The 12,174-nt window shown below is 44.1% G+C and overlaps 1 long non-coding RNA gene, 1 other non-coding gene and 2 pseudogenes across 4 annotated transcripts; 1 reads left to right on the forward strand and 3 right to left on the reverse strand.

Moving 5' to 3' along the window:
* The first annotated feature begins 1,365 nt into the window (after window positions 1-1,365).
* AT4G03035 lies at window positions 1,366-3,028 on the forward strand. The gene has a single exon (NR_144006.1). It is a non-coding gene; the product is annotated as an uncharacterized misc_RNA (transcript).
* A 64-nt stretch (window positions 3,029-3,092) lies between these two features.
* On the reverse strand, window positions 3,093-5,696 carry AT4G20725 (annotated as a pseudogene; the record flags this gene model as incomplete). The annotated part of the gene is made up of 1 exon: window positions 3,093-5,696.
* Window positions 5,697-6,826: 1,130 nt separating this feature from the next.
* Window positions 6,827-7,672, reverse strand: AT4G06965. Its single transcript, NR_142067.1, has 2 exons — window positions 7,157-7,672; window positions 6,827-6,980 (listed from the first exon to the last, which is right to left on the reverse strand). It is a non-coding gene; the product is annotated as an other RNA (long non-coding RNA).
* Window positions 7,673-9,127: 1,455 nt separating this feature from the next.
* On the reverse strand, window positions 9,128-11,925 carry AT4G20730 (annotated as a pseudogene; the record flags this gene model as incomplete). Its single annotated transcript has 3 exons — window positions 9,128-9,983; window positions 10,056-10,879; window positions 10,957-11,925.
* Between the last annotated feature and the right edge of the window lie 249 nt (window positions 11,926-12,174).

A 12,174-nucleotide genomic window follows, 5' to 3' on the forward strand; every position in this document is an offset into this window, starting at 1 on the left:
TCACTCAGATACTTTAATAGATATTTTTGTAAAAGATTAATATACATGTAATCATATGAAATGATTCGTTTGGGATTTCACTGGCTGGGGCGTATTATTTAATGGATAATTCACAACCTCAAATTATAGACTGACAATTTTTCGGCCACGTAGGGTTTTGAGTGTAATCGATGACTGATGCTGTATTTGTAATGTAGTAACGTCCTATAACTGAAAATTCTGACAGAAAAACCACTTGTTGTGAACAGTTGGTTTTTTGTACAATGAATAGTTGTATGTACTACATTAACATTACTTTAAATCAATACATTTTCTATGCCAACCTCCAAAACTCCAACATAAAAGTTTAAGTTTGGTAAACAGAAACCATCTCATCTTAAGGGTAGCATTAATCACGGTCGAGCCACATTGCCATAAATGGAATTGAATCATCTTCTTTTGTGCAAGTTCACATTTATATGTACGTAGCGCTAGCTATGTTCCATCTATTTGTTTCTTTTAATAATATTTTCAAATCTGCTATTCGTCACTTGTCATGTTACAACGTACAGTAGTACTTAATTAAACTCAAATGCAAATCCGTATTCAGACTTTATATATATGTCAAATGATCGATTAAGTAATTGTATCAAAAAAAATTGTGATTTTTTCTGACAAAAGTGGTGTGGTGATTAAGTTTATCGTTTCTATTAATTATGTTGATTGTCGACCTTAATTGTTTCATAAGTCTGCAAATCAATAAACCAGTAGTAGTGGCCATTTATACTAACCGAAATATAACAAAAGATTCATCTACTAAATTGCAGAAACATGCATGATTGAAATACATAGTTGTTCATTTTCACATATAGAAGAGAGAAGATATAAGTTACTTATGTCATACTCTTTGATATTGACATCTAAAGTTCGTACTTTGAAGCAACAAAAACGCTCTATTTTGCCTTAACCATGCGTAACAGACTTCGTCTTTAACTTATATTTGTTTATATATTTATTTCTGATTGACACAAATCAAACATGTGTGTTGGTGCCGGAATTAGCACCTCCGACAATACCGGCTTAAACCAAAGGAACTACGAATTAGACTGAGATTTCAATCAAACCGGGGTATCCCGGTTTAGCCTGTTAATGGGCCAAAATAAGGAGGTCATTTGCCGACTTTAGCCCGAAGTAGGGAGACCGTCTAGCCGACTTCCTAATTCGAAGAAAAAGAAGTTTTCTCCTTTGAAAATAGGAAGTCTTTGGAGATAAAGGAAATTAGAAGATTCAATCCTCGAAGAAATAGAAGTTTAACAAATCTTTTAACCATCTTAATAGTGTATAAATAGAGGGGTTTGTCCTCTATTCTAAGGATCCGAAATTTAATACTAAAAACCCTAGTTTTCTTCATTGTTCTTGGGCAAAACCCTAACTTTGTCTCTAAGCAACCTTGTTCTTCTTTTCATTGAATCTTTGGTCACTGAATAGCGAGAGAGTTAAGTAAATTTGTTTACCCCCTTTAAACAAATTTATTGTGTGATTTTCAGAATCAACAATTGGCGCGCCAGGTAGGGGGACACAAACAACTCTCTTCGCATATTACTCATCCAAGTTTTCGGTGAACGCTCATCAAGCCAAGATAATCCAATCCGTTTATTTGCTCGGCGATTTCCCGTCAGGTTCCAATGAACCGGGTGACGTGTAACGTGTTCCCGGATTGCCCCGGAGATCAGCTTTCCAGGGAGTCTAACCATGGTTCAATCGGATATCTATTCTGAGAGTTATCACCGTATTTGTAAAGCCGATGCTGTCTGTTTCAACACAGATCCGTCTGAATAGACCAGTCAACCTGAGGACCGATTTCCCGATATGTCGCAACGACTCTTGCATCAAATAATATGTTCACGGATTGCCCCGGTTGTTAGCTTTCCAGGGAATCTAACTACCCTTCGATCCGATATCTCATCCGAGAATTATCTCCATGTTTCTGCAGAGGATGCAATCTCGTTTGACATAGAATCCTTTCTTAAGAAGACTAGTCATCTTAGGGATCAATTCCCCCACAAGTCTCAACGATTCTCGAAACTAGTAGCACATCTATGGATTTTCCAGCGAGTCAGGTGTCCCTAGAAGCTGACCTCACTTCCATCGGAGCTGTCTATCGAATGTTATCCCTGCTATCCAGAAGATGCGATCTTTAGAACTACGAATCCGTCTGAATAATCCAGCTCACCACGGGGCCGAATTCCCGACAAATCACAGGGAATCTCGTAAGGGTTAATACATCTACGGATCGCCCAGAGAGTCGTCTTTTCGGAGAAGTTGACCTCGCCTTAATCGAAGATATATGCTGAGAGATATAAACGTTTACCTCAAGCAAGTGCAACCAGTCATGAGACCCAACTCTATAAAACCAGTCAGCTTCGGGATCGTTTTCCTTGAAAATCCTGATGAACTAGGCAGTGATATACCTATCTACAGATCGCCCCAAGAGTCAGCTTTCTAAAGAAGCCGACCTCGCCTCGATCCGAGCTGTCTATTAGGAGAGATCATCACTTCTCTGCACTAGACACAATTTCCCTGACAAATCCGCAGCTGTCGGAACAGCCAACTTACGAATCAAACTCCAAGCGACCTGGAAAGAAACAAGATACAATCTACGCGACAACGGAAAGCTTCGAGTTTTATAGAGACCTATCTCATCTCTATAGGTGAATTCTTTCGATGAATATCGCTGATTTTCTACTGATAAGCCTCTAGGTCAGAGATTCAGTTGTCAAAACGGTTGACTTGGAAGAGAGTTTCACGGCGAGTTAAAGAGAGAGGAGTCAATCTACGTGTCGATTTGAAGCCCTGAGCTTTATCTTTCCAACGAATCTAACCTAGATCCAATCGAAGCAATCTTCCAAGCGATATTGGCGTTTCTTTCAAGCGCAGATTCGTCTCTATCCGACCAGCCGAACTCAGGCTCAATTTCCCAGTGATCTAGAGAGACTCAGGAGACGATCTACAGATCAATTTAAAGCCCTGAGGCTCCTCTTTTTTTTTTTTTTGGTGATTCACCGGGAGACGGAAGCTCCCGGAATATTATTAAAAAAGAAATAAAACAAAGCTTACAACCGGACTCGTCTTGGTCGCGTTGACCCAAGACTATCCTCATGCAAAATCACCTCTAAATCATCCGGAACATCAATAAGAGAATGAAAACCTAATGGTAAAGAAAATGCATAGTTAGCTAGACCGTCGGCTAGACGATTAGCCTCCCTATACACGCGAGTGATTCGGACAATCCAGTCCTTCGATAATAAGCCATGGCACAACCGCACCAGGAACGACAGCGGATGTTGATCACCGATCCCTGTCTTGAGAAAACCAACTACCAACTCCGAATCAACTTCGAGCTCCACACGAGTCAACGCCTTAGTCCAAGCTAGGTAAAGTCCATAATAAACCCCCCACAGCTCCGCTAAAGGCGCTGAGCATCTCCCGATATTAAGCGCAAAGCCTCCACACCAATTTCCAGCTCCATCCCGTATCACACCACCCGCCGTCGCTAACCCCGGGTTTCCACGAGAAGCACCGTCTGTGTTCACCTTATACCAACCCGTACTTGGTGCGACCCATCCAATCTGCCTCTCCACTCTTGTCGGAATCCCGTTAAGCACTGTAGCCCTTGCATTCGCCACAAATACTTCCTTCGCGACATCCTTGATGAACTGAACTCTATCCCTGCATTTCCTTTTCTCACCAAAAATGTTACCGCATCTCCACTTCCATCCCCACCAAACCGCCATAGCAAACACCGTGGACCAAGAGCTCTCTTGAAAAGGGGTTTCTTCGTGCAGATTATCAAACACCCATTCAAACAAAGTCTTGTCGAAGAACGCACGCCGCTTCCTCTGAGGCACAATTCTAGTCCAGATCCCTGACATAGCTGGACAATCTCTGAGAATGTGTAAAGTGGTCTCTACTCCCCCTTTACAAATCTGACAAATCTCCGACTCACCGATATGCCTTCGATAACGCTCTGCATCTGTCATAATCCCTTGATTGACCACTAACCAGAAGAAAGCTCTCACACGTTCTGGAACCTTAACTCTCCATATCCGATTAAAGAATTTCTCCATATTAGGTCGTGGACTATCATCCCAACTCAGCATATTATAAGCGGACGATACACTGAATTGGCCATTCTGACTCTCATTCCAGGAGATTCTGTCTCTCGCCACTGTCTCATGATCCAATACGATTGCCCGTAGCTCTAGACATCGGCTCTCTGAAACATACGGACTGATCCTACTGATATCCCAGCCACTATCGTCCTTCCACAAACTCCGCACTGACTCTGTCTCCAAGTTCGCCGGAACCACGCCCTGCCCATCTTCCCATAAGGGTTTCCCTGAGACCCAAATATCTCGCCAAAAACGAATATGATGTCCATCACCAGGAACCCAGCAAGTCCCCCGCGATATCACATCCACAAGCCCTGTTACAATGCTTCTCCAAGTTGATGACCAAGTCCCCTTCTTACGCAGCCACTGACAATCCCGGAGATCGCCAATTTTATACTTTTTTCTGAAGACCTCAGCCCAAAGACTCGACTGGTCCTGCAGCAGACGCCAACCAACCTTAGCAATAAGAGCCTTGTTCATCAATTTCGCATTGCGAATGCCCAAACCCCCATCTTTCTTAGGTAAGCAGACCTTTTTCCAAGACACCAAGTGTTGTTTTCTCTTCTCAGCCGTGCTTCCCCAAAGAAAGGAACGAGAAGCTTTGTCCAATCGAGTAATAGTCGATTGTGGTAGCGCAATAGAACTCATTGTATGGACCGGTATAGATGATAATACAGCTTTGGTAAGCGTCATCCGTCCCGCAAAACTCAAAGTTCTCTCCTTCCAACCCGACAAACGGGAAGAGACCTTCTCCAAAAGTTCACTGAAAGTATCCTTATTGATGCGTTTATGAAGTACTGGCATCCCAAGATATTTACCCAAGTCGTTTGTTGCTTTAATCCCGCTCTCCTCACTTATCAGTTTGCTCGGATCACGTGAGACATTCCCTGAAAAAAATATTTTTGACTTCTCCAGGCTAATCTTTTGACCAGAGGCTATACAAAATGTCTCCAGCACCTTCCGAATCACTCTTATCTGCATTACTGAAGCCTCCGCAAATAAAATTAGATCGTCAGCAAAACAGATATGAGATAACTTGGGACCGCCTTGAGACAAACTAATGGGCTTCCACTGTTTGTTATCAATCGATCGCTCAATCAAGTGACAAAGCCTCTCCATACATAGCACAAACAAATACGGAGATAAGGGATCACCCTGGCGGAGGCCCCGTAACGGCTTGAAGGAGTCTGTTCTCTCTCCATTCCACAACAAACTCATCTCCGGGCCCGACACACAGCACATTATCCATCTTACCCAAACTTCGGGGAACCCCGCAGAAATAAGTGTATCCTCCAGATAATCCCATCGGATCGTATCATAAGCCTTCTCCAAATCCAACTTCAAAAGCATCCAGCCCTTTACCCCTTTTTTTCTTCTCATGGAATGGACTGCTTCTTGAACCAACACTATATTATCCGTACTTACTCTCCCGGGGATAAAACTAGCTTGAGCCGGACCAATCAGATTTGTCATTAACGGTTTCAGACGCTCTACCATCGTCTTAGTGATGATCTTGAAAAGCACATTGCATAGGCTGAGGCTCCTCTTTTTAACAAGCCCCAGCTCACTTCGTTAGGGTCTGTTTTCTCGGAGATACTGCCGTTTATCTGCAGAAGACTGACAAAATACAGATCGATCTATATCCGATCTGTTGACCTCGGAATCAAATTCCCGGCGATCTAAAAGGCATCACGAGGCGATCTAAGTATCAACTGAGCCCCGAGGCTTATCTTTCAATAGAGACCGACCTCATCCAATTCCGAGCTGTTTACTAAGCGTTATCACTGTTTCAATGAAACATATGACACCTGTCAAATCGCAGATTCGAACTGTGGGAGCAACTGGATTAGAAAGCAAACTCCCAACGATTCAGAAAACATCAAGAGCCCATCTTAATATCATCATGAAGCTCTGAGGCTTATCTTTCCAACAAGATCGATTTTGCTCCATTTGGTGCTGTCTTCCGAGAGTTATAGGCTTTTCTCTCAAGCATGCGTTGTTTATCGAGACACAGATCCGTCTACACCCGATCTGTCTGCTTTCAGATCGATTTCCCGGCGATCTAAAAGGAACCAGGAGCCGATCTGCACATCATTTTGAAGCTACAAGGCTTATCTTTCTAACGGATTCATCCTTGCCTCAATTGATTACGTTTAACAAGAGTTATTACTGTTTTTCTGCGACAAGCACGTCCTGGCTGTAGCCCAAAGATGCATGTCTGCGGCTATCAGATCAGCCACCTTTGTGACCGATTTTACGTCCATCGTCGTTTCCAGGACGATTCCACCAACATTCCCATCTTAGGCTTCACGTCTTCACCTCGTCACCGATGGTCTTCAATTTAAAAAGCTTCACGTCATCGCCACGCCTCATCACCACGGACCATGTGTCAGAGGCATAGAACGCAACATATATCTAAGAAAAATCGTCCCTTCCTCGCCTTGGAGAGCTTCTGCTTTATCTTCCTTAATCACAAGACGTTGTTCAGATCTCACAAAATCATGTCGTGTAATGAAAATTCAAAGGAAAGAGAAGTAAAGAAGAAAGATCACCAGAAGTCAGCCAAAGAGTAAGCATCACTGGATACTGCCTCCTATATTCACTGAGGATCGTATGTTGCTACCGGAGCAACCGAAACCAAAAACAAATATAGCAAAGGAAGGAATTTAAAAGCAGAGTGGAGATGGTAGGTTGAGAAACTCTCCGGCGCCGGAGATAAGGTCGAAAACCCGATACAAAGGCTCCAACGTGACCACTATCAATCCGATAGTCCACCACACCTGACTGTTCGTCAAACGGACTCAAGATCAAGAAGTTATTCATCTTGCTTCCTGTACAAGAAACAATTGGAATAGTCCTCAATGTGCCTAGTCTGAAACAAAATTTGATGTGCAACTAGAGCTTTTGCGAGACATTTTCCCGACGCATCAGAAAGACCTAAGGTCTAACTAAGTACTCTTAGCGAAGATCTCACTACAAGGAATCATTTCCCGTAAGCGGATTACCAATTGGTGTTAATCTCCATCTGCAAATCACCTTCAAAGTTGGCCCAGAATCATCCAAACTGCAGAAATCAAGAAAAAACGACTTTGTCGTAGCGACTTCAGAGGATCATGGAAGATACATACGACGTCCGATCTAGCTATAAATTTACAGAGTGATTCTTGACGCTACTAGATAATGATTCAACGGTGGGATCTAGAAATCAACGGTTCAGAATAAAGTTATTAATGCATCTCCGAATCAGCCAAAGGAAGAAAAATAAACTCTGTCACAGCAACTTCATAAGACGGTAGAAGCCTCAGGCAATATCCGATCTGACTAAAATTCGGACAAAATCTTCGTGGGACTATCAGCTAAAGATTCAACGGTGGGATCAATAATTTAACGGTTCAAACGGAAGTTATCAGTTCTTCTATAAATCAGCAAAAGGAAGTACATACAATGGATCATCACTAGCAATCGCTCAAGGCTTCCACTCATTCATCAATGATGCGATCTCCAATTCTGTCTCCGTCTCCACGACCTCCCACATAAAAGATAAGTTCAATTACTTTCTTACATATTAGTTAAGCTTGATTGACATTTTCGCTTATATCACTAGCTTTCATCATTGCTTTTCTCTTTCTACGTAAAGATGAGATCTTCTCTAACGAACATCTCAAATGTAGATTTTCATCCATCGACGTTTACAATTTCGGATATTCAGATCGTCCATATCGTTGATGTCATCATCTCCATCTCCAAACCGCTGAGATAAGTATTATCGATTATAATCTAACAAACATCAATCAATCATATACATGCATTATCTGTTATATTTTTTTGCATAGATTTTCGAAACACTCGTCTATGCAAAAAAAAAAAAAAAAAAAAAAAAAAAAAAACACGAGCTCGGTAATCCGACCTCTCCGTTAGAACTCGAACTACGAATGGCTTGATCCCTAACTAGGCAATCCTTCGTAAGGATGCAGCTATACCACTTAATAAAATTAAAGTTTGCATTCTCAATACGGAATTCGCTTTAAGATCTGTAATAAATCAACTCTCGGCACCCTGGCCAGGTGTTCGATGCGCGTCTCACATGGATGCAGTGGTGAAATAATCCACGCCCTATTAGACACTTAATTTTTCTAATAGGGATAGCCGAGACCAGTTTTCTCGCACTTAAGCTCTGGTTCGGACAGAAATATAAGCCGAACCCTGAATTTCGCGATCTGCCGAACAGATGCTCTACGGGGAGTAAGCCGAGCCCAGCATCTCGCTCCCCAACTAATATGCTGAGTCCGCCTCACTTATTTTTTATACAGAGCCCAGAACTCCCTCTTTAAATTATACATAGGCCTACTGGGCATAAGCCGAGAGACGTCTCGCGCCCAGTACACGCCGAATACTTTTATTATAAAGCCGAGCTCAGTCTCGCACTTAACATCTAACCCGAACTTAGACAGAAAAAATCGGCTGTGACGTTAGGTGAAAACCAGCCCGCCCGAAAGCCGAGCTCAAACTTGCAGATGACTTATAATTTAGTCGATTTAAAACCTAATTTCAAGATTGGGTATCCGATATGGTTAATACGTAATCAACGGCCGGAGGTTCACAAAAAAAAAAAAAACATGAACTTGTTCTTAAGGACAAACACTTTATTGAAATATAAAAGTCTGAAAGATAAGAGTGGTCGACATAAGTCAACCGACCTTCCTAGCTCCCAGTTCGTCTGTAGCTTTCCTAGCTCCCAGCTCGTCTGCACTTCGCCTAGCTAACTGCTCGTCTGCAGATGCGATCTGGAAATTCTCATTGTCCTTTTCCGAGAAACACTAATATTTGCATTTTCTCCAAAACTGGGAAAATGGGAATTTACTTGATTACGGGTTGACTTCCCTCAATTTCCTTTTCCAAAAAAATGACAAAGCTCATAAATGGAAAACATAGAGAAAATACTATTCTGCCTCGGAAACAGGCAAGATGGAAAATCATCGAAAATAGAAGTTAAAATTAAAACACCGCCCCTTTACGTGGGTCCACGGTTAAATATGAGTTTTGAGAACGCCCCGAAAGTTGGGTCCACGATCGATGTATCAAAATAAATTACAAAGACGACCTATTCAGATCGGCTGGCTCGCCTCTTCAACGCTTACGTCGAATATCACTTCCGCAAACAAGGTCGACATTCGAGCCGTGCTGGTCCGCCACTGGAGCAACTTGAGAGGTTTGCCTGGAAAAACCAAGCTGATCTGGAGACATGTTCAGGTCTTCATCCCCAAGCTCGATGACGTTCAAAGCATTGACTTCGTCGGACGCCCTTTTGGTTAACTCCTTAAGGCTGCTGAGTTCGGATGCCGCAATCTTCGCGCCTCTCTGCATCAGAATACCTACTATCTCCTCAGCACCTTTGGCCTGATTCTCAGCATCCACCTTTGGCCCGACGAGGTCCTCTTGCTCCTTGAGATAAGCCTTTACTCTATCAAGACGAGCTTGGGCTTTCTTTGTAGTACGGGCGACCTTAGCAGCTCGATCATTCCGCAGTCTGTTGCACTCCCGCTCCCCGTGCTCCTTCGCAGCAACCAACGCGACTTGAAGATCGCTGATCTCTTTCTGAAGATCAGCTTCTCGACCATTGAGCCTCTTGACCTCGTCGTTCAACGAGCTCATCTCCGCCTTATGAATCTCGGCAGCATCTTTCAATGCAGCCATTTCCTTCATGTCTTTGGCATAGATGGCTTTGGCCTGGTCTGCGCACTTCTTCAAGTTATCGAAGGCCTCTCTGTCGGCGAGCTTCAGCTTCAATTTGCGATCATATGTCGCGATCAGATCATTGGCCAGGGCGGCGGTCTGGAAAAAGAGACGGTTAAAGCCGAAATACAAAGATATTGAGCCACAAGAAAACATGTAACTAGCGTGTACCTCAAGTGATGACCTGGCGAACTTCTGATATCCTTCTTTCAGAACCAGGTCGTCGGGATTAGGAAAATCTTTCGTCCCGGGGAGCATCAAATTACGCCAAAGATGACTGGCGGCCTCCTGATCTCTCACAAGGAATTTCTCGCCAGAATACTTGAACGTAAACTGGTCGGAGTTGAGAGTCTCACCTCGCGACAGGCGGAATGTTTTCGGAGCAGCAGTTTCATCTAAACCGGCTTCAGAAGCTGACCTCTTCTTGGATTGGGTAGCCACTCCTTTCCCTTTCTCCTCACGGGACCTCCTGGAAATCCCGAGCTCCGCAACGGTTTCATCCTTGTCTTCATCAAGGATAGTTAGGCCCGCGTTGACCTCTTCGCTCGCTGGCGCGGAGGCATAATCGACGACGGAGCGGTCGCCGGTAACACTTTGAACTTCAGGTTCGACGACCTGAACAGATTGATTTTGATCGCACTCGGCGATCTCTTGAGCTGGAACGACGCCGTCCCCTTCAAGACACATCCTGTCTTGAGAATCCGGATTGACCGTCTCATGGGAGACCTGATCAACACCGGAAGGGCCAGCATTAACGGGAGGATTTGACGTAGCCGCCTCTCCGTCCAAAGGCCGAGTCTCTTCGATGGGAGCTGGGGGAGGTGGCATATTTAAAAGCCCGGCCGCAAAGCTAATGAAGGATTTCCGGACCTTCCCCATTATCCTGTTGACGCGCGACCTCGTGATGTCTTTCCACGCGCGACGCCGAGCTCGGAAGATTGCCTCTAAAACTCCTTCGAACTCAACGGGAAACTCCGGACTAGGCCTGTACCGATCTGCAACAAAAGAAAAGGCTATGAGAATCTAGTACGGATCGACATGTCTTTACCCTATCTATTTAAAAGAAATCTACCAGGAAACTCCGTCCACATCCTTTTCCTCCCCGAGAACGGACGCTCATACGATTCGAGGTCGACCCTGACGTAGAAGTAATATTCTTCCCAGTTCTTGAAGTTACTGACTTTGGGACCGGGAAGAAAGTTATGCTTTGGGCGGTTGTTCACCACCCAATAGCCGGGCGACCTGATAGCTTTCAACGTCGTCATTTCCTCAAAACAACGAACGTTTACCAGGTAACCTTCTTCAGCGCCGAAGGTCAGAGCGGCAACAAAATTGCAGATCGCCGCCGGAGTAAGCTGGGAGAACGCCATATGACGGCGATTCAGAAAGGAGATGATCAGAGACGGAATTGGAAACCAGAGGTGACATTGTCTGAAGTAGGCTTCATACATACAGACGTACCCTCGAGGGGGATTCCATGGACGCTTATTTTCTCCGGGAATCATGTAAGTGAGCGGGCGATCTCCGGAGCCACACAAGGCAAATACTTCCGCGACTGACTCAGTTGTTGAAAGGGTCTTTTTCGCGGTGATCTCGGTGTTCCAGCTAACCACTGGGTCGAGGTCAAATTCAACATGATCCTCATGAAGTAATCGCGCATTAACTTCAGCCTCTGTATACTGCGGCTGCGTGTTATAAGCATCCTCCAGGTCGATGAGTGGGTCGAACTGAGCTAAGAAATCCACCGGATCTTCAGGAGCTGCGAGATGTCCACCGGAACCTTCCCGATCTGGATCATCAAGCAACGTCGGAATCTCGATCCGGTTAGATCGACTAGACTGAGCTTCGTTACTTGGATTCCCGGTTAACCGAGAGTTTCGGCGAACTAACGACACTTCGCTCTCGGAGGAAGAAGAGGACGGAGAGACAAGAACAACCTTACCCATTGCCGGAAAAATCGATAAAGAATCGAGAGTACAAAATAATTCGCAGAGGAGAGAGCGAGAGCTACCTTAGATTCTTCTTGCAAGCGGCGGAAAATGATTTCCCGAGGGTTTAATCTAATATAAATAGAGGCGAATGGGCGGCAAACCTACGAGGTCATCATTAAACCTACGAGACGCTTCGGTTCCTGAGCTTCACGCGCGCGTACAGACGCGGCGATTTGACACGTGTCAGATACGTTCGAAATACTTGAGGGTTTAAAAATAAATTTAGTCAAATTTTATTTTTAAACCCTCAAGTATTTTTGTACATGTTTAAACCTTAGTTTGTAGATATAGTGGTTGTA

Source organism: Arabidopsis thaliana, chromosome 4 (genome assembly GCF_000001735.4).
Source record: "Arabidopsis thaliana chromosome 4, partial sequence".
Taxonomy (NCBI): Eukaryota; Viridiplantae; Streptophyta; class Magnoliopsida; order Brassicales; family Brassicaceae; genus Arabidopsis; species Arabidopsis thaliana.